The sequence below is a fragment of the Phalacrocorax aristotelis genome, chromosome 2, assembly GCF_949628215.1.
Source record: "Phalacrocorax aristotelis chromosome 2, bGulAri2.1, whole genome shotgun sequence".
Lineage (NCBI taxonomy): Eukaryota > Metazoa > Chordata > Aves > Suliformes > Phalacrocoracidae > Phalacrocorax > Phalacrocorax aristotelis.
The window spans coordinates 69,498,636-69,520,194 of NC_134277.1; the positions used below are offsets into that span (position 1 = coordinate 69,498,636).

General features: G+C 41.4%; 1 long non-coding RNA gene across 1 annotated transcript in view; it reads right to left on the reverse strand.

Annotated features, from left to right (window-relative positions):
- LOC142052995 (uncharacterized) overlaps positions 1 to 21,559 on the reverse strand; it is a 37,222-nt gene that overhangs the window by 10,165 nt on the left and 5,498 nt on the right. The window contains exons 2-4 of the long non-coding RNA XR_012659051.1: positions 12,942 to 13,105; positions 10,148 to 10,206; positions 2,849 to 2,919 (exon numbers count right to left, since the gene is read on the reverse strand). This is a non-coding gene — a long non-coding RNA (uncharacterized LOC142052995). The remainder of the gene's footprint in view (positions 1 to 2,848; positions 2,920 to 10,147; positions 10,207 to 12,941; positions 13,106 to 21,559) is intronic.

The window sequence follows — 21,559 nt, forward strand, 5'->3', positions numbered from 1 at the left end:
TGTGGATTTTAAGCCGTACTTCACTGGGCCCACGCTCAGTTCTGCTGTAAATCAGAACTGAGGAAACATCACCAACAGATAAACAACATCATAAATCCTGTTGCTTGGCTCCTCTTTTGACTGCAGCACATTGCATGTGGCACCAAAGACACTGAATAAAAATGCACCAAAAAAAATTTAATAATCTTTAAAATCATACTCCTTCTCCCAGTTCATCATTTACATTAATAACACCATCAATATGCCAGAAGACAGACCTTTCTCTAAGTAAATGAGATCTAAGCTTGTTTTCAACAAATTAAAACATACCAATAAATTAAGGTATCATATATGGGCCAGGTATAAATTTCACCCAGGCCAGTAAAAGTGCTAGTAACCATAACAAAATTCAGCCTTTATTTGCAGAGCACTGCCTGTATTTCTTTGTATTTTGTTAACAATGCAAAATATTGAGGTTATTGTTTAAACGTGTCTTCCAAAAAATACAGGAAGATTTGGAAAATCAAGAGATAGATGATGTGATAGGGAAGAAGTTTACATTTAGATCAGTTAGTCACACTGCACCTCCTGGTTCTCTGGAAAATGTAAAAAGCAGGCAAGAGAGTTACACGGGGCAAGACAGCAAGGAGCACATAAGGCTGGGTTTGTTCAAAAGTGCTTCCACAAAAGAAACAGCCATAGAGCTATCCAATCCAACCTCACATCTGCTTCCAATTTTATAGTCTTCTGTGTCTTTGATGAAAATCCAATTTTTCCCAAAAGGAATTGCAGCACAGTTGAGTAAAGAAAGGTCTATTGATAAATCTAATGCATCTTTTACAGACTGTGATGCTTCAGGGGTTTGGTGGTATGGGGAGAAGGGGTTTGTTTCATAATGTGCTGCATCGCTAAAGCTCCCTTTACATGTCACCACTTTCTACCCTAAGTGGCAGTCTATTTAGAGCGAGACTGAAGTACAGGCTCCAAGCTAGCTCCTCTTTTTTTGTCAGAGTCCCTAGGCATCTTAGACACTCATCTCCACCTAACCAGACATAGTCTGAGGTTTTTTTTTAAATGCATGTTTTTAAGCAACGTGAGGTAGCACATGTCCAAATCCACTTGACACCAGTGTGTCCTTTTGACACCCTCTCCAAAGAGAGCAGCAAAGAATAACACTTCATCAATAAATAGTGCTTATTTTATTATGTTTATTTCGCAGATGCCCAAGAAAATGCCATATCCTATAATGAGCACTGCTCAGATCGTTCTTATGGTAGTGCTAGCCCTACCTATGGGCTAGTTCTTGTGCCAGCTACTTATATTAAACTCTTGGCCCTTTCAAAGTTAACAGAAATCAACAGGGACAGGACACACTGCTCCTGTTTCAAGGCACACAAAAACTTTGGGGTCTTGTCTGTCATCAGCCCACTATTTTCTGCTCTGCAGCCTTGCTGTCAGAAACAGTCCCCAGGCTACACAGGACACATAGCTTTTCAGGGGGACATGAAAGGTACCATAAATTGCCATCTGACACAATTGAGCCAGAAATCTGACTGGTATAAGGATGCAAAATTCCACTGAAGTCAGGGGGCCTGTGCTCATTAATGTCAAGGCTTCATTTCACCCATTAAAAAGTGAACTGTCAGCTAAGCTATGCTCTGTGAACTCTTGTGGGATTTCCTGCCTTCTTAAGTTACGCATTTCCAGTTTACCTATGAGCCCAAATGCATGAATTTAAAATAAAATGCACTTCTAGAGACACAGGATAGACATGCTGCTTCCACTGTCAAAGAAACCCCAGAAATATAATGTTTTTAGTGTAAAAGCACACCTATCCTGCTAAGCAACCTGGGTGGAGGAAAGGCAGAGTGCTCTTTGATGAGACAGGAAGGTCAGGTCAACTGTAGGACAAAGGCCTTAGTGCTGATCTTGCCTTTTTTGCAATGTGAATCTACAGGGATTGTACAAGTTAACCTGCTGCTTAAGAGGGACAAAAAAAAAAAACAAAAAACAAACACCAGACAGCCCAGTAACTTTTCGCTTTTCTGTGGCCAAGACAAAGCCATGAATGATGTGATACTAGTGCTAATTTACTTAACATATTTTCTTATTTGAGCACCTGTCTGGGGGTCTGTGGAAGCGTTGGGACTGGTTAATCTGCTGAATGATCTTTAATCAGACAGTAATATTAGGTGCTAATAGCTGTGATAAAGGGGCTGTTTAACCCAACTGTTAATACAAAGGCATGCCTGCCACAACTACTATTTCAACAATGCATTTGCCAGTCATATTAATTAAAACTAATTCCTTGCAGGCCACAGAAAGCACAGAGTAAACCCACATGGAAAATGTCTAGCCATGTTCTACCATGACAAATCGCATTAAAGAAAAAAAATATTAAAATTATCCTAAGGCAATGAAATTTGTCTCAGAAAATATTCTCTCTTGGAAATTCTCAAATCGTAAATTCACAGCAAAGCTAAAAAGGCCTTTAATAGAGTCTTCTGAATGTGTAACTATATATCTGTGGCTCTGTCCTGTGACTTCGTACTAGTCATTAAAAGCTTCTAATAAGTCAAATGCAAAGCACTGAGACTTCCTAAAGGTCCTGAGGTAACAGTCATTTACATGTCATTTAGATGATGGTCCAAGAGAAGAGTGGTTTAAGTGAAGCAGCACAGTTAAGTCTCCTAGATAGGCTAGCAGGATTTTATCTTTTTCTCTTGCTATTTCTTGAGAGCTTAAATAAATGTTATATATACATTTATCAGGCTATAAAGAGGTAAATTCTTAACCCCCTGCACACATATTTCCGGCACAAAGCTTACAACTAGTTCAGCTGGAAAGTCTTAGTTAAGATCATACTCACACATGATAGCTTTTTCTTGAGAAGTGTTTGGTTTTCAGAAAAGTGTTTGGCTCTCCAAAGGTCCTAATATTCTAAAAGGAATACAGGAAAAAGACACAATTTAAGCACTTCAGTACTCAAATGAGTCCCCAAGGATATTTTGGTTAAGAGGTAAAATGTATCCAGGTTAACTCCCCACTCCATTTCCTTCTGGAGTCAGTGAACGGAGAGACAATCAGCTAGCAAAATGTGAAGTTATCCACAATGTGAATGTGGCCCCAAAGCTGTACTCCGACGTGGTAGCACAGACGCTTCTGCCAAGACCTACAAGAGCCAGAACCTGGGAGGACAAAGGAGAGTTATGAAAAAGCATACTCCAGAAATCTGTGCAACGCTCAAACACTCGTCTGGTAAAATGGGAGCAGTGGACATAATCCCCTAAGATCGATATGTTAAAGTTTTCTTGCCAGAAGGTCAGTGCCAGTTACGTGTATTTATCTCCAGGGTAAAGAAGATTAAAAGCCATCTAGACATAGTCCTGTGCAACCTGCTCTAGGTGATCCTGCTTGAACAGGTGGTTTAGACAAGATGACTATTAGAGATGACTTCCAACTTCACCCTTCCAACGCTGAAAAGAAAAAAAAAGAAGAAAAAAAAAAATCTACAAGGTGATATTCCAACTATTAACACCTACTCACTGACCTCACTGGAAAGTTAAGACAAGAACTAAGTGTGTAAGTTCTTTTGAAGACGATGCAGCAATGTTTCTGGAGCTCCATTCACTTTCACCAAGCTAAACCTGACTCCAAGTAGTTAGTTAGGAATGTGTGAAACCTTTCCTTTACAGGATTTTTGCAACCTTTAGCATTATCTTAATACAGTTTTGTTAAGTGAATTCTTTATTAACTTGATACTCTCATTGATGGTCATAGGGAACTCCCACCAAAGCAGACAATTGGACTTCTGAGTGCAAAACAATAGCAAGCATTTAGAGGGATATTCTTCCTTTGATGCACATAGCAAACTCCCATTAAACAATAACAGGAAGTATACAAGGAATTATCTTGCTGAAAATCATGCAAAATAAAGACAATATTTTACTACACCTGTTTTGGGGGTTTGTTTTTAACCTGATTTACACTATACATTACTGAAAGTTAGCCTGAACTCTGGTTAAGCTTTTCTCACAGGATATAATACGTTCTCTGACTGGCATTACCAAGTTCTTCACCATACAGGCTTCTACAGTTTCCCTGAAAATGCATTTATTCTGGAATCGCTACTCACTTCATAAAACAGAGTAACTGTTATAGGACTTAAACAGAATCTTTATTCTCAAATAAAGCATCCATATAGGAGACTTTTTTGTAGTTTGTCCCAGAATAGCTATGTCAGTTAGTTTCCTCATTTAGGTATGTCCTAAGCTTAGCTGAGCAGAATTTTAAACTCTCATTAGCAGAAAGCCAGGCTTTACTGTTTTATTAAGGTTTACAAGCCAATCACTTCCTGGTTCTTAGTAATTTTACAGTCCAACATTCAATGGACCGTAAATTGCTATATAGAATTATGTTAGCCAGGCGCTAGATTTAGCTATTTTATTGTTTGGGAGGCAAATTCATTTCATCCTGGAGTTGTTTTTTTTTTTTTCCCCCAAGGGAAATGCATTGAAGCCACTGGCACTGAGAATAAACAGAATCCTTGTATTTGTCAATAAGGTCGTGCAAGCGGTGATGCCTTCTGGAAGTAAACTTCTGTTAGAAATGCTGTTATCATTCATTGGCAAGAAATAGTACCTTAGAAACTTAAAAAGCATCCCAATTTTCCAGAGTATTTTCATCCAAGAGTAGTTAAATCACCTTGTCTGTTTTTTGATACCAACACAATGATGGTAAATCATGACCATAATCATGTGACCACAAACAATTATCTATCATTAATTTGGACAGAAACATTTACAACAACAAAGAACAGAAAACTGCTAATCACCATGTCAGAAGGTCTTACACACAGGGCATTTCATTGACAATTATTTGAACTATGTCATTTAAACCAGTGGTCATTTTCTTTGTCGCTTTATCCTTGGACTTGATCAACATTCCAGATCCTGCCTGCATTCTTTACGGTGCCCAGCAAGAGCTAGATGGAAGACATGAAATTAAAATCAACTTAATTTAACGCGACAAGAGTGGCTTTGTGCTTAGGCTTTGCATTCAGTCTTTTACTAACTCCCTGTGTATAAAACTTTGACTTTTAGAACAAGAATCTCTTCTTGTCTGCATATCTCTCTGGTATCTCTTCCTCATTTTCCAAAATGGTTGTTATTGCATGTACTGCATCCTCACATAGGCATTGGCATCAGCAAGTCTGATCACTGATGAACTTTTTCCAGAAACATATCCGTTCCATTACCCCCATGAAAAGAGGGGTGCAATGAAGGTACAGGCACAAAAAAAACCCCTTGGCTTAAGAAAGCGTTTGCATACTCTTGGCATTACCAACAAACTATCCCTCACTTTAGACTGATATAACCCACAACCCCATTTTTCCTTCCTCTGGGGCACAGAACAGTCTGCTAAGACCATCTGGAGGATTTTTTGAATTTTGGCTACTGAAGAAACTTAGTCATACCCTGCCCTTCTTTGTTGCCTTCCTGTAGCACATTATGCTTATGCTATGTACCATTGATCCTAAGCTTTCTAAAGGGTTCTCCAAAATGTCTTTTGCCCACTGTAGAGGAAGTCTCACAGGGCAGATTTTCTCTGTATCCTTCTGGAATAAACAGCATATTTATGGCCAACAACAGCTTGCAGAACCTAAACTGAAAGATTTTGGCTCTTTTCAATCTCATCTATGTCTGTCAGTATAAATATTTTCTAGGGATACCAACCACACCTCTTTATTTTAATGGCATGTTTCAACATTGTGGTGGAGATGGAAGAACTCTTTGGCAACTGGAAGTTAGTTTGTTTGGGAAGAATCATATTTGCTTTTGTATTACAAAAGAAAGCCAGTGTTTCATGGCAGTGAGTCCTCATTTTAACCTAATGGATATTCCCTTTCAGGGATTATTGACCTGTTAGAACTTTCTAGATGCATTGACAGTAGAGACGTGGGAAGATGGGAACACACTGGAGAATTCCTGTAGTCAGTTTGCACTGGGTAGCAAAAAGGTCTGCTAACACTGCTCACCAAAAAGGAGATGCTTTGTAACATGAGCCTCTGCACCTTTCCCTGAACCACAACTTTCACATTACAAACATAAGAAGCTATTAAGTAAAAAAAAACAAAGCTTCATTGAAAGTCTGATCAAAAGTGATGGGAATTTCTCTTACGGATTTCTAACACTTTCTATTTACTTGCATACCATAATGTGGAACTACGTCCCAAAAATTGATCAGAAGTAGGGAAAAAGGTATATAACTTTTCAGAAGCAGGTATATCCTTGAAAAGAAGGAGAAAGTAAGTCTTCTGTAATATACTTGGATGTTACTTTATTTATAAAAAGAAAAATACTTTGGTAACAATTGCTGGATGACACATCTGATTTCCATCCAATTCTCAACTTTTACTCATCAAAAAGTAACATACAGAGAGGTCCAGTGCATTAGCCATTCTTGTCCTGCAGGACAAACTTGACTGGTCACCCTACAGTCCTGTTTCTGGATTCCATAACCAGAAGAACTGAGAGAATTTTTCTAACAGAATGATTTCCCTTCAAAACACTCTAGCCAGAGACTAAGGATGCCAGGTTTCCTGGTTCTTCTGGCTCCACATCATCTTGCCAGGTGGGCAACTGGAGGCTGTATCTTGTTTGTTAAAACTATGAGGCATGCCAGGTACAGAAATGGTTCCGTGTCTAGCAGGTGCAATGTTACAGAATATACAAGAAACGACGATATTCCGGAGCGTGTTTTCTCCAACTCAGAATGAAAACCTTTCCCAATATCAAGCTTTTCCTTTTTCTTACTCAGTTAATATACACCGATGCATAGCCTTCTTAAAAGAAAATCTTAGTTGACTGCAAGAACTGGAAATTACACAAATAATATTTTAAATTACAGCCTACACAAAGCCCTCTCTCTGTAAAATCTTTTGATGGCTAACCGGTATTGTGGAACTTCCTCCCTCATACACCCAGAGCACACCCCTGAACCTTGTTCCTTCACATTTTGAAAGGTAACATTTTCAATCCTGCCAAATTCAATTGTTTTTGTGAGTTCCTGGGCTTTTATCTCTCTAGCTAAGGGAGTCCCAAAGGCTCAGCAGGAGACAAAGGCAAGGTGCTCATGGCCAACCGTGCTGCCATTGTGTTAACAACTCTCAGGTGACAAATGAATGCCTTATCTTAAGTCACCCTTTCCTATGCCTTTTTTTAGGGAGGGTTGGCCCATGGATGGCTCCTCTTCCAGGAGGCCTCAATCAAGTTAAATCAACATATTCCTAGAATTAACATACAAAATCTAGGGCAACATAAGGTGTTCCTACATTATTCCCACACTTCAGTAGATAATTCTGCTTTCCATAGTCAAAACCAGACTCCAACAGTATAAATGACGGGCATGCCGGACTCAAGATCTAAGCACATCCATGTGCCTGGGAACTACCAGTGGAAGAGCAAAGAAAGAAAACTACTTAAGATCAGAGGGGTAAACAAACTGTGGTTTACAGTTTACTGCGTGCTTTGGCTGTGATTTTAATAATTTTTATTCCACCTGCCCCCTTTGATTTCTAAGATGCGATTTTCATAGCGCTGTATACAAATGTGTGTGCAAATGTGTGCAAATTGGTATCACAAACACACAGAAGTTTCATTGAAAGCTGTCATAGTGTTTTTGTAAGAGTATATTATGAAAGCCATTGCTTTCTTTTCCACATCCTAGGGAAAAAAAAACAAACATACATATATGGGTAAGCATTGTGGAATCGTAGCACAATTCACCTGTTCTCTATAACTCCTTTCATTACTTGTTTCAGTGAAAGATAAATTAAGAGATCCATGGATGTATCATGAAGAAAAAATATTTAATATAAATATTTAACATAAAAATTATACATACAATGATACTGTGTGGTAACACAGGCATTCCATTTTGATTCTGAAGTTCTTAGTCATTTCATACTGCAGGATATTCCTCCCAAAGTGTGTATCCTAACTGTGACAGTAATTCTGAAATTTTTAGTAATGTGTTAATGAAAAAGAGTCTATTTCTAGCCTAATTTTCTATCCCTATTGATGACAGTACATATATTCTGCAAAATACACCAATAAAAATTACAACATCGCTTACTTTATCAGAATAGAAATACAAGTCAAATGTGTGGATAGTTTCCTTAAAAATGTAGCTATCCCTGAATCAGGGTGATTTTTGTTTTAGCATTTTTCTATCTGAGATCTTGTCTTTCTGTAGGACTCTGCACGATCAGTGTTTTTGCCCTGCCTCTCCCTTTTCTTTTACTGCGTAACTGCCTTATACAAAGTGATATTTGTATGCCAGCAGGTAATATGTTTATCGAGTAGTCACCCAGACCTGACAAGTACTGTAGTGTATTTCTTTTGAAAATTGCCCAAGGTGGGGTTATTTCATCTGCTCTGACAAATTGTATATGCACTATCCACATTACACTGTCATATCTACCTTAGGTTCACCAGTATCTTATTACTGATGCTGTTGTTTTCAAATCTGAATACAGTATGGGGAAAGCAAGCAAGCACACCAACAAACCTATCTTAGCAATAATTTTAAAACAAAGCCCAAAACAATGACATTGTGCAATAGCCTTGAGTGACTTTTTTATAGCTGTGTTCTAATTCTTCAGAGAACAGAGAGGGGAGCTTTGAAAAGGTGCTAATAGACCATGAATTTGCAGCAGTGTAGTTCACAGCTAAACACACTCCCACTTCAAGCTCAGGCAGGAAAAAAAAATGAGGGCACCACAGAAGTGAATTAAAAATCATGCAAACAGTCCCAGCAACAACGAGGGCAGTAGCAGCTTATAAGATCAGCTTCATTTGGCAGAATGCCCATCGCACCACGACCTAAGAGTGGCCCTTAGGCAGGAGGATATCTTATGGCTTGCAAAAAGAGGATGGGGCAGGCTGTCAAGGGGAGGGATGGAATCAAAAGAAACATCTTTTAAGCCTGTGTTGAATTAACTTGTCTTACAGAACACTGACAGCAAACTGTTAGGTCTTTTAAATGTGTTTGGAGAGTTCTTCTATAATTTATTTTAGACTGTAGACAAATACTCTCTCTGGATCATCTGTGCTACTGGGAGAGATTACTATCACAATGCTCCTCCTCCTGCCTGGGGGTATTGTCCCCTCAAATCTCCCAGAGATACTCATGTGCATTCTCCAAATGAGACCGTAGTTCCATGACAGTCTAATCCAATCTAAGATGGGGCTGCCACAGTCCCTCCATCCCCAGCTGCTGCCCCTACCCATGCCAGCAAGGATGCTTGTCTGGTCCCACACTGAACTGGTTCAGAAAAGACAGAACTAACTCAAAAAATCATAACACTTTCCTGCCAGTTCAGCTCCCTGTGGAGTCAAACAAACACCAGCGCTGGTGCAAGAGATGGGGTGGGGATATACATGATGCCAAGCCAGGCTGCAACAGCTCTGGTTTGGATCAGCTTAAACCATCTTGAAACCGCACTCCAGGCTGGGCTAGCCAACGCCTGCTATTTAAACTGCCTGTGCTGATCTAGCTCTTTCTGCCTGGCCCAAGTTTGGGAGTGGTCCTAAAAAAAAGCTTCCTCCTCAGATCAGAAGGGGTGGGCAGCCTCCTCTCGCTATCAGCAGCCCATTCCTCAGACACACCTGCCTGCAGAGTTTTGTGGAAATGGAAGATGGCGTCCTGTGATACGTGAAGCCTACAGGGAGTTTCTGTGTCATTGTGGCAGGGCAGGCATTGATGAGCAGTCCTGTGTTGAGCTGGGGGAAGCTTCCTCTCAGGAGCAATGCCAAGTTCCCAAACATCCCACAACAGCCAGGGTGCTCTGGGAAGCTGTGGTGAACTACCAGGATCCAAGCCCAATGGGACAAATTATTTGAATGTAAAGAGATGCCAAGGAAAGATGGTAAAGGAGGAGACACATCAAAGTCTATCTGAGCTGGAAATGGAAATAATTTCTCCCCCTTTCTGAAGCTTACCAGTTTCTTCATCAGATCCTGAGCAGTAAGGCAGTAAGCAAAGTGGTTCGGTACTTGCTGACTTGTTTGCACACATCATCACATCTGATATGTGCATGGTGGCACAGAGATGGGGAGAAACACATAATATCAAACAGCAAACGTAATTAAGACAGTTTTATTACCTCCAAAGGACGCCTGCTTCTTCCCAGTAGCAGCCGTGGAATAGTTTAGAGCCAAAACTCTGGAGGGCAAAATCAAGGATACCCAAATTAGCCACTAGAGAGGGAGAATATCCCACAAGATACACCTTGTCTCTTTACTTGAAAGGTGGGTTTAATTGCCAGCTCTTCTGCATTCTTCCCTCATCACATTAGTTTCACAACTATTTAGTTTTGCTGGACCCACATACATCTGTGAAGACTACATTCTGCAAAGTATCAAGAGAGAAAAAATCATAAGTTCAAGGAACAAGAGAGGAAAGACTGGATTCACTAGGAAAAGCACTTGAACTTCTGAGGAAACAAAGGGAGAAACCAGTTAAGTTAGAAGAAAACCCTGAAGCCACCTTTTAGACACCAGACTTGGTACTGGGAGGCAAGTCTATACCTACAAGTGCCCAGCCTGTGACATTTCACTTACAGCAGCAAATCTGAATGGTAGAGTGATGCGGCTTGGGAAAGGAGCAGGAGTAACATTGCTCAGATTTCAATCTGTGTGAGGCAGGAAAATATCTTAATAGTCTGAAACTACTGCAACATTTGCTGCAGGGGGAAGGGGAGCAAATAAAAAAACATTTCTACTGGGAAGGGAAGGAGGAGGAAGAGAGAAAGATGTAGTCGGGGTAGAGTTCAGTAGAGCAAAAAGTCTAACCTATATGCTTGCAGAACTGCGAGCAGAGTGAAGACACCAGAACTAAAATTGCCTTTTTTTAATAAGGAAAACTGTTCAGGTTATTGTCAAACAGCCACTTGTTTATTGCCAATTGCTTTACTATCAGATGTCAATTTATACCCTCAATGTCTTTGGGTTGAGACCACTGCCCTGTTCAGGGGGTAATCCAGTGGCCAGCACAGAATTGCCCCGTAGGTGCATTTCATTTGTAACATAATGGAGATTTGCATGCTCTGTCATAAGGGGAATGTTCCAAACTGTATTAACAGTCAAGCCAAGAATGTTATCTGTCCCCCAACAAACAAAAGTGGATTGAGTTCTGCTTTTTCACTGATTCTCAGGAGAAATACAAAGATCATCTCTGCCAGTTGCAGATGTGTTCTATTTTTTCCCTACATCAGAACTTCTGAATCACTCTTAATAATAGGCAAAGGCTATTCATACCAAATGGGGAAGTTCTCGCACACTATGATGATAAAGCATTTAATCCATTTGCAAAAAAAAAAAAAAAAAAAAAGAAAGCGCTACCCACGGAACTGCAACATCACATCATCTGTGCTTTGCTGAGTTGTTCACAGAACAACATTGGAAGTCACTGAAGTGTCAGATAGTGATTTCATCATGTGTCAGGCCTCCCACTAATAAATGATTCATCTTCCTCAGTACTGACACCTCAAAGAATTAAGGAGGAGAAGAAAGAAATTCATAAACTTTAAAGTGAGAAGTAGTCTACCGATATTATACTTCCCAAGTAAACAGAAGCTTATGCACACACTAGGAATGTCTTTAAAACTTAACCTTCCATTAATCTGAAGTCTACTTTTAAGTTTTAAAAGTGCATCTATAACAGAGAAAAGGTATAATGGAATTCCATGTGTATTATATCACCATAATACACAGAGGTAAATAGCTCAATTTACAAATATGAGATTTCACCCACCCCATCCCCTCAGCTTTGTGAACTGAAATTGGAACTGGGAAAAAATCTTTTCTGGTTTACATAGCAGTGATTAACAGTATGTTGGTGACAATAAGCCTGCCGGAACCTCTGAGTACTGATTACAGTTGTAAAAATAAATCTAGCTCCTCTTGAAGGCGATGAGCGACTTACAATTGACTCTAATGGAAATGGGACTGGAAGAAAATTTGTCATTTTAATAGGAATTTACATAATCATTCTCTGATGCTTCATAAGGCCAGAACATCTTCAATTGATGACAGTAGCTCTACTGGATGAACAGGACTAACTAGTTACCCAAACTTACTTCTCCCAGAAGGTATGAACTTAAATACAGACCCAAACCAGGCAACCTACTTAGCAAGATACTACCATTTTTGCTTGGTCTGCTACAACACTGAAGTTTGTGTAGTCACACAGTGAGCTTCCAGTTAATTTTTTTCTATTTCAACAAAATGCAGTAGAGACACAGAGGTCTCAAATTCCCGCATTCTTTGTGAAAAATAAATAGCTGGGAGAAGAAAGAGATTCTAAAAGTGTCCTAACTGGAAAAAAAAAAAGAAAAAAAAAGCTGTAACATCAATTTAAACCTTATGAAGCATTAAAGAATCCACATGGGAGAGAGACCTAACAAATGACCCCACTGTAGGAAAAAAGAGACAATTGTAATTCTCTATAAAACCATGAGACACCGACCTATGGAAAACCAGGCTTTGCTGGTTCTGCCACTAATGGAGCTCCTTTGGCTGTAGAAGGGTTTTTTTTCTCATCAAAATGGCATCTATTATAAACAAAACACTTCAATCGGTAGACTCAAAGCTGGAGGAGCATATGGATACAGAATTTATCCCACTTGATTCCTCTCCTGGAGCGAGGAAAAGAATTAGATGAAGATGATAAAGTTTGGACTTGGACTCAGAGACCCATTCTCAGCAGAAATAATTAGGCTGGTAGGAAAACTGCTGGGGACGGAAAAAAGCCACAAGCCCCTGAGGTCTCAAGTCCTAAGCAGGTACTTATCTCTTTGGCTCACTCTGAATATGTATACCAAAGATACCAATGTGATGAATGGAGTACTTAAAAGCCGTAATATACAAAAAGGAAATGATTCTTTGTTGTTCTCCCACCTCTTGTTTTGGTAGAATTAATTTGGGCATCCTGGGTAAAGACGATGTCCAATTTCTCCATCAGTTTGATTTAGCATGACCTCTTCACAGTCAGCAGAGGGATGTAAAAGAGGGCAATGAACATTTGTACATAGGAAAGTTTACATGGCTGTGGGGCAGGATGCCTGGATGATCAAAAAGAAAAGAAATACTTAACACACTTTACCATGAAACCAATTGCCTTCTCCCCCTTCCCCCATCCTCCCCCCCATGTTAAATCAGGTAGAAAAGTGTGATAATATTAAGGCTTAATCCAATTTAAATAAATTATTTTCTTGTAAATGTTAAAACAATCATTACATGCATCATTTACCCCCTCCTCTGCCCGTAGTTTTAAATTATGCTCCATTATATCCAGATGGAAAAAATATGCAGAAATCTTTCTTAAACATCAGAAATTTTGTTTTTGATTATATTCAGAGGTAAAAGTCATTAAAGAGTCCTGCAAAAAAAAAATCTTGGAAAGCATTATGGGATTTTGTGTAGCAAACTTAATTAAGAAATTTCTTTGCTAGGTTACCAATAATATTTTATTATAAGCTTAAGGTATAAGATCGTTATAGCTCTCTGTCGTGCTTGGCAGCAAAGAAAGAACACATGCAAAGAACAATCTTGTTCTTACAATTAATTACAAATGTACAAACGGGTGATACATCAGACCCTGTCTACACTGCATAGTCATGCATTTGTAACCATTTCACCATACACAGTTATTAAAAAGCATGCTTTGCATCTACAGTAGCTTGATACCACATCACAGCCACAGGTAGTTATATTTATTTATGCACAGCTACCACCAGCCAGAACTATATGTATGTGTCAGTGCATTTTAGTAAAATCTGCATCAGTAGCGCAGGTCTCTTCAGCTAGCTTATTTTTATTTTTTTAAGTGGGCAGGCTGGAAGCAAGATAGGAGAAGGCAAGCCAGAAACGCATGGGTGGCAAAGGGCAGGTGGTGACAAGACAGTAATCCTCAGCTGCTGGCCATTCTGGGTCAGCTGATGTGGTGACAATCACCCAACACGGAATTGTGGAATTGCATTGCAGTCCATCCTGTTTATTGCATCCCGGCTGTCCCAAAACACCTCTGCCACAGAGGGAGTGAGGGATTCTCTCCCCACTGGCAACATAAACAGCTGAGGGGAAAACACCTGAGCACTGCAAAGTCCCTAGCTGCTGGTGGGCCCCGCAGTTGGCCGGGGCCCCCCCTTGCAGTCTGAGGATTGTCAGTGGAAGAGCCCTGCAAGAACATTTCTGCAGCATAGCAACCCGCAGCATATGGGACAATGAGCAATGGGACATTGATGAATCCTCCTAAATAGAGAAGCCCATCCATAATCCTCCCCTCAGAAATCTCAGTTCGTCCAGCTGGGTTACTGGATCACAGCGAGGTGCCAAGTCTGGGTCTCTAGCAAGGATGGAATACAGATAGCTATTGAAGAAAGAACAGCTCAAAGGGTGTCCGTTTCAAGACTGATCCAAGTTACGAACCAAACAGAAATCCCTGCTATGGCTACAAGGACACTGGCACCTACACACACTCGTCCCTGTAGAAATAGGCCTAACTACACATTGCTCCAGGTTTATAACACTGATCTCATAGGCAGGATTTAAAAATCACCACTCTGCTATTCTCTACCCAGGCCAGCAAAGGATATTTCGTTTTAACCTCACGCCTTCAGTTCATGCTTCTCCCTAGGAACGTTTGTTTCCCTCAGTTGCCCAAAGCCAGTCCTAGCCATCAGACTGAATAACACCAGTCTCATTGAGAAGTGTTTCAATAAACCCAAACCACTGCAGCCCTGAGCACGTAACTTGCCAGACAGTTTTACTGGTTATAGCGGGAATTCCAGTCTTTGACTCACTTGGTAAGTAAGGGTGTTCCCACGCCATTTCCTCATCCACACAATTCCCTCGTCCCAAACTGTTTGCTAAGAAAGCCTGAGATTATTTGTGTTATGCTTCATGCAGAGAAACTACAACATACAGACATATAATTATATAGTGATGAGATGATCCAGTTCCAAAAGCCATAAATTCTAAACAAGATTATCTTGGTTTTAAAATTCATCTTCCCTGGTTCACAAGATGAGCCACCTCGTGGCCCGGATAGGCAAGATGACATATTATGGTTTATGTTATGATTACATAAATTACCAGGCACACACTTACTAGAAAGGGCTACTAGGGCTGTTGCCCACCCTTTTCGTAACAGCTGCACGTGTCACGTTCTCCTGTCAGCTGATGGGAGAATGGTATAGGAACTCAATATGACAAGCATATTTTTAATTTACAGGAAACACTGGCAGTTTGAAAACTTTTTAATTAATGAACACGACTGACAGGGTACAGGTATGCTGCAAAGCTGGCTAAACTGCCTTGGGTACTAGAGGCAGACTTGGCTTTCTGCACTAATTTACCATCATAGAGAAGTAATCTAAGGGCAAACAATCACACTTTTCAGTGGGATAAATGAGCACATCCAGACCCCTCTACTTCATCAGGTAGACTGCTAGAGGTACTCAAACTGGCTTGTTCAAAGCTAGCTTTTGTCCCCTTGCAATCTGCAATTCAGATCTAACCTTTGTTTTTCGGAAACACCACTGAGGGACTCCCACCTCACTGTCCCGCCTGTAGGGACGAAGGGAGCCATCACTATAGCAGATCCAGCAGAGCTCAGCTGGAAGAGGGAAGAGAGGAGACGCCAAGATGCTGCTCACGGGGCCTGCAGAGCTGCATGCGTACTTCTGATCCTGAGGAAGCAATAACCTGATTAGCACTCTACCCTGCTCTCTTGGCAATACACAGGCTTCAAAAAACATGTTTCCATTGTGACCAGATATTCACTTTAATAAACAAACTTTAATAAACCAAACAATTTTAAAAAAGCCAGAATCTCCCACACAGCATTCCCAGCAAGCCAATTATGGACAACCACTCTCAAGGGCCAGCAAGCAGTCTCTTCCCAGGCCAGGCACCGAGCAGGAATGGAGCCTGCCGCAGCTGCTGGGCAGGAAGGGCTGGGCCCACTGGGGCTTTGAAATAAAACAAACAGCTTGCCTGGCAGATAGCTATTTCTTCGTGGACTGGTCAGCAGGAGGCACCGTGGAAGCTGGCTGGCTGGTGACTTGAGCAAGCTCACTGCCTTCTTGGTGTGTTGTGTCCGTGTCAGTGAAGAAGGCAAATCTTAAGCTGCACCTGAATCCTTGAAGAATTATGATGACAGGACTGACACTTGGTTGGACCATCCTTTCTCTGTTATTGTTGTTGTTGCTGATATTTTAAACTTAATTCATCTTTTGCCACGACTTACTCATGCCCAATATCCTTAATCTACAAACGCTCAAGGATGGTAATTCAGCTTTATTATCGATACTCCCTGAGCTCACATTTCATAAAGTATAAGCACACTCAGGAAACAACGATTCCTAAAATAGCCAGGCATGTACATTTCCACCCTCTCTTCAGGAAAGCAGTTCAAAAACATAGGTCCTACAAGTCCTTGTACCACTTAGAATTGCTAACCTGAACCTCTTGATAGCAGCAGGCGATATCTTCAGAAACAGCTGGGGTTTTATCTTAGCCTCTCACACCAAGCTACTACATATCATCAACCGTGTTTGTATAGGCACGGCAGTGATAGAAGACATAGCATGAACCAAACAGAGCACAAATTCCGGCCCTCATCAGAAGACGACTTTGAAACTGTGCATCCAAAGCTAGCAAGTATTATAAATTCATTAAAAACAACAGAGATCACTACTGGAGTTACTATAACTGGCTATCACAAGCAAGAAATAAACATACTCAAGTCTTTGGGCAACAAAAGCTATTACTAAGAGCAAGCTGGTATTTTATATCTTACACTCCGCTCTTTGCTTAATGATTTCAGGGTCTTGACTCTGCGTGGTGCTGGGGTGCCTCAAAAATCAAAAGGAACTGAGAGATCCAGCACCCTACAGGATCAGGCCTTTTCTATGCTGTTATTAAACACTGAATTGTCTGACAATCTTCCTTATGACTACAACACTAATTTGCTGTTTCTGTCCTTTCAGTAGGAGCTCCCACTATGTGTGTGTTACTTGATTATTTATAAACACGGCCTTTTATTAAAAACACAGCCTCCACTGTGCTCAAAATTAATTCTGCTTGGCTGTAATACAAATGATGTTTCAAATGTGTGAAATTTATGGCCAGTTACAAGGCAAAATGATGGCTAAACTTTGGCTAGTAATTTGGACGCCAACAGCGCTGACCCTGCCAGCGCTGGAGCTGAGCTCAAGGTCTGATTCACCACTTTTCCATACTACTCATCAGCTGGAACCAGCTCTGGGCAACTGAGTTTTTTTTTTTTTTTTTCCAACAGGGAAACTGTGTGTGTCCTATGCTTGAGAGGAGCATCATTACTGCCTATAAAGATGGGCTCCAGCATGCTACATCTCATCTGAGATCCATAGGTACTCTCTCTCTTTGCAAATTAAGCCACCTCAAATAAGACAATCTTATTTCTTTCCTAGAAAGGCCTTGATGTTGCCTGCTGCTAAGGCAAATGGCCCTGGAAGAGAGGCTATGCCCAGACAGCTGATGTGCAGACAGGAAAGGCAGACATGCAAATGACAGGTCTGTGGGGTGGCACTGGCTGAACTGGGAGTCTCTAGAGCTTCTGGTCTACCCTTGGGCACAAAACCCCGTGCTGCTTCTTCCCTTCCTCCCCCAAAATCACCAGACTCAACTTCTACAGCAAAGCTACCCCTTGCCCCTTTCCAGCTACCTATTCCCTGCCCCTTTCCCTAGTCCTCCACCCTTCTCACAACCCACCTGACTCTCTGCACTCACTCTAGCCCCACCCTCCACCTTCCCCTCTCCATTCTGCCCCCCGTTTCCCATGCCACTCGCCAACAATGAAAAGCTGGCAAGGCAATCATCTTTTCCTCCTCTGCTCCAGCACTGCCCCATGCCTCTTTTGACTGTGCTGGGCTCCTTTAGGTGCCATGTCCCGGCCACTTATGCACACGCTGCAGCTTATCACAGTTTGGGCAGGCCTACCATTGCATAAAGGGATGGGCAGAGGCGGCCATGAAGAGATCCTCCCCTTGCCCATCTAGCTAACATCGTCCTCTGATCACAACCTACACTGTGCTGGTCCCAGGAGTCTGATCTTCCCTGTGGCTCAAAGTAAGCATTATGCTCTTCCTAAGTCTGGCCCGAAGGAAGGGAGGAAGAAAGACAAACCTTGAAATGGGCACAGAGAAGGAAGAAGAGGAGGAAGAAAGGCGAGATGGAGTATTTCTCTCAACCCCCTCTTCCACCCACTAAGACACTCCTGGCTCCCTTTCTTCCACTCAGAGCTCGTTTCAGTGTAAAAGCATCTTACTTTAACGAACCGGTTAAAAATACTAACTCAACTAAAATAGTTCACATTTATGCAAAGTAACAGTTTGCACAGCAACTTGCACTGAAACAAAAAACAGAAGTTCATATCAATTTGATCATTTTTCTTCAAGCCCGTGTGCTTTTGAGGATCTTATTCAAGCTGGTGTGCCTCAAGGGTTCCTGTCCCACAGTCCTATTTCTCAACAGATGCAGGGTGACTAAGCAAACTGCAGTAAATACTGAACAATGGGGCAAGGACAAGCACCCTTACATTGCCAGCTGTAAAAAGCAGTGAAAAAAAATGCAAAGAAAAGAAAAGCTGACATAGTACTAAATTCAGCAGAGAAAAGGCAGACAAAGAGCCAAATGAAAAGATACTGCTTTTTCTACAGTGCTTGCACCAAGAACATCAATGACTGTCCACAAGCACTATGTTTTCATCAGTTCTGTGAGCTGAAGGAATATTAGCCCCATTTTACAGATTGTAAACTGAGGCAGTCAGAAATTAAGATCTAAAGAGTCTCAAAGTCTGTAAAAGCCAATTCCTGCTAGTACTAAGCACTGCATATTCTTTGAGTGTTCAGAGGATACAGCTTCCAGAAGCCTTTGGTGCAGATGCACATCTGCAGTCCTACGAGAACCCATAAAAGGAGGAACACAATGCAAGAGCTACAACAGGAACACTTAGCAACCACAGCCATATCTATTTCCCCATCTCCTCTCTACATTTTCAAGTGGGGGAACAAAGCATCCTGCACACTAGGAGATTTGGATCAAAGAGCTATGATGGTCACAAGTCACAACTCACCACCCACCTGACAACTGTAGCTATTTACGTACAAATTAGTAGTGCTGACCTGGCCACTATTAAAAGATTGATGTAAATGGCTTATCCAGCACCACACTCCCTGGCAGAGAACCAACTTCTCCAAAGCAACATTCAGCTGCCTTAACAATGAGATTATGTCTTCCTTTCTTCCATTCATAGGAACACAGGAGGCTAAGAGTTCAACAGACAACACTCTCCTTCAGCATGCACTCTAACTCATTCCCAGAGCAGACTCGTTTAATACTCTGAATAAAAACCAATCATCCTATGGAGGGGGGGTGGGGAAGGTATGCAATCTATTTTAAGATTATTACAAAGCAATATATAGATGTATGGATGGAATTAAGATTGCATGAGCATTTCCTAATTCTGGCATTTTGTAATTTTTGAGTGCTTAACTTAGCCACTTTAATATCCTTTCACTCCAACCATCTGTGTAGTGTCTGTCTGCACATGTACATAAGGCTGCCTCAAGGATCCCAGAGATGCTAGGCACCATGTCTCAACTGCCCAGAGGACTTTAAATCACATGCATAAATCTGCGTTGCATGAATCCAACCTCTTTGTGCATGTGATACGGAATCCACTACACGTGTACAGCTTAACTGCATGATGGAAGCTGCCTGTTGGGGAACCCTCAGGCCCAGATGCAGAGGCACCACCTTGCGTGTACACCAGCTTACTATGTTGCATGGTCATTATGTTGGAATGTTATGTATATATTTAACAAACGTGTACACATATGCATATATTTAACAATTAAAAAAGGTTGTGGGGAAATGGCCAAACTGACCCCCAGCAACTGGCTACTCATATCTCTATTTCCCCAAGGGAACAAATAAAAGGAAGTTCTACTTCCCTCTTCTGTAAGGGATTCATTCACAGCAGTAGCCATTTTTCTCTAAGATATGTATTTTAACTCTGTCTTTAATATTCTACTCCAATATTACAGTAACATTCTATGGGACATTTGCTTATTGCAAGACAATAAGGAAGAATATGAAGACAGGAAAGATAAGATGTAAAACATGACAGAAAGAGGAGGGGAACTCAAATTATCAGATGCGGAAACTGGAATGTTGGGTCTAGACATCAAGTCAGTGGCAAGGTATCTACAGGCAGAGACCCCTCTCTGATGGTCTCCGCATCCTTCTTACCCGCTACAAAGGAAGAGTCAGCTGCCTGTTGTAAAGTTCCATCTTCTCAAACATGAAACGATGGGCACTGTACATAAAGGAACATTCTACATTAAGAAAAACCTTGAATGTATCAAAGTCACCTATGGTGATTGAGACTGCTCTATCAAATGCCTCTGGGTTAAAGTCAAAGGGGTCATCTCCAAGCAGGACCTCACAGTGGGCATCTGCTACCGACCTCCTAACCACGATGACAATGCCGATGAAGTGACACTTGGGGCACTAAAGCAAGCTCCTGGCCAACAGAACCTGGTTCTTATGGGTGACTTCAACTACCCAGACATCTGCTGGAAGAACAATACAGCAGCTCGCATGTCATCCACCAAGTTTCTGGAATGTGTAGAGGACTGCTTCCTCGTACAAATGTTAGGTGTGCCAACCAGGAATGAGGCACTGCTGGACTTGCTATTCACAAAACAAGAAAACCTGCTTTGTAATATCTTGCTAAGTGATAGCCTTGGCTGCATTGATCATAATATTGTGGAGTTTGGGATCCTGCTGAGGGTCAGTAATAAGGCAAGGGTTCTGGATTTTAGAAGAGCAAACTTCAGTTCACTCAGGGCTTAGCTGGGAAGGGTTCCCATGGGATGCTTCCATGGAAGATAAAGGAGCTAGTGAGTGCTGGGAGTTCTTCAACAGCTCTCTCTTGGAAGCACAAAACCAGTTTATCCCCTACAGAGGAAAGGGAAGCATGCGGAGCAAGAGGCCCCCTTGGCTCAACCATGGCCTCCTGGGTCTACTCAAATCCAAACAAGCATACCAGAGACGGAAATGGAGGATTATCCATTGAGAGCTACAGGGCCATTGCCAGAGCATGCAGAGATGCAGTTAGAAAAGCAAAAGCCCAGCTCAAATTGAAACTGGCTGTAGATGTAAAAATAACAAGAAAGGTTTCTTCAGGTACGTCAACCACAAACACAGGCCTACTGGTAAACAGACTAGGAGAGTCAGTCACCAACGATGCTGAAAAGGCAGAAGTCCTCAACACTTTCTTCACCTCTGTCTTTACCAACACTGTTGGGTCCCAGTCTTTGGGAATGAAATTCCCAGTTGATCCAAACACAGACCCAGCATCAGTGAAGGAAGAGTTAGTACATGAATTATTACAGGAGCTTGATCCCTACAAATCAATGGGCCCTGACGCCATCCACCCGAGGTTGTTGAGAGAGCTGGCTGATGTC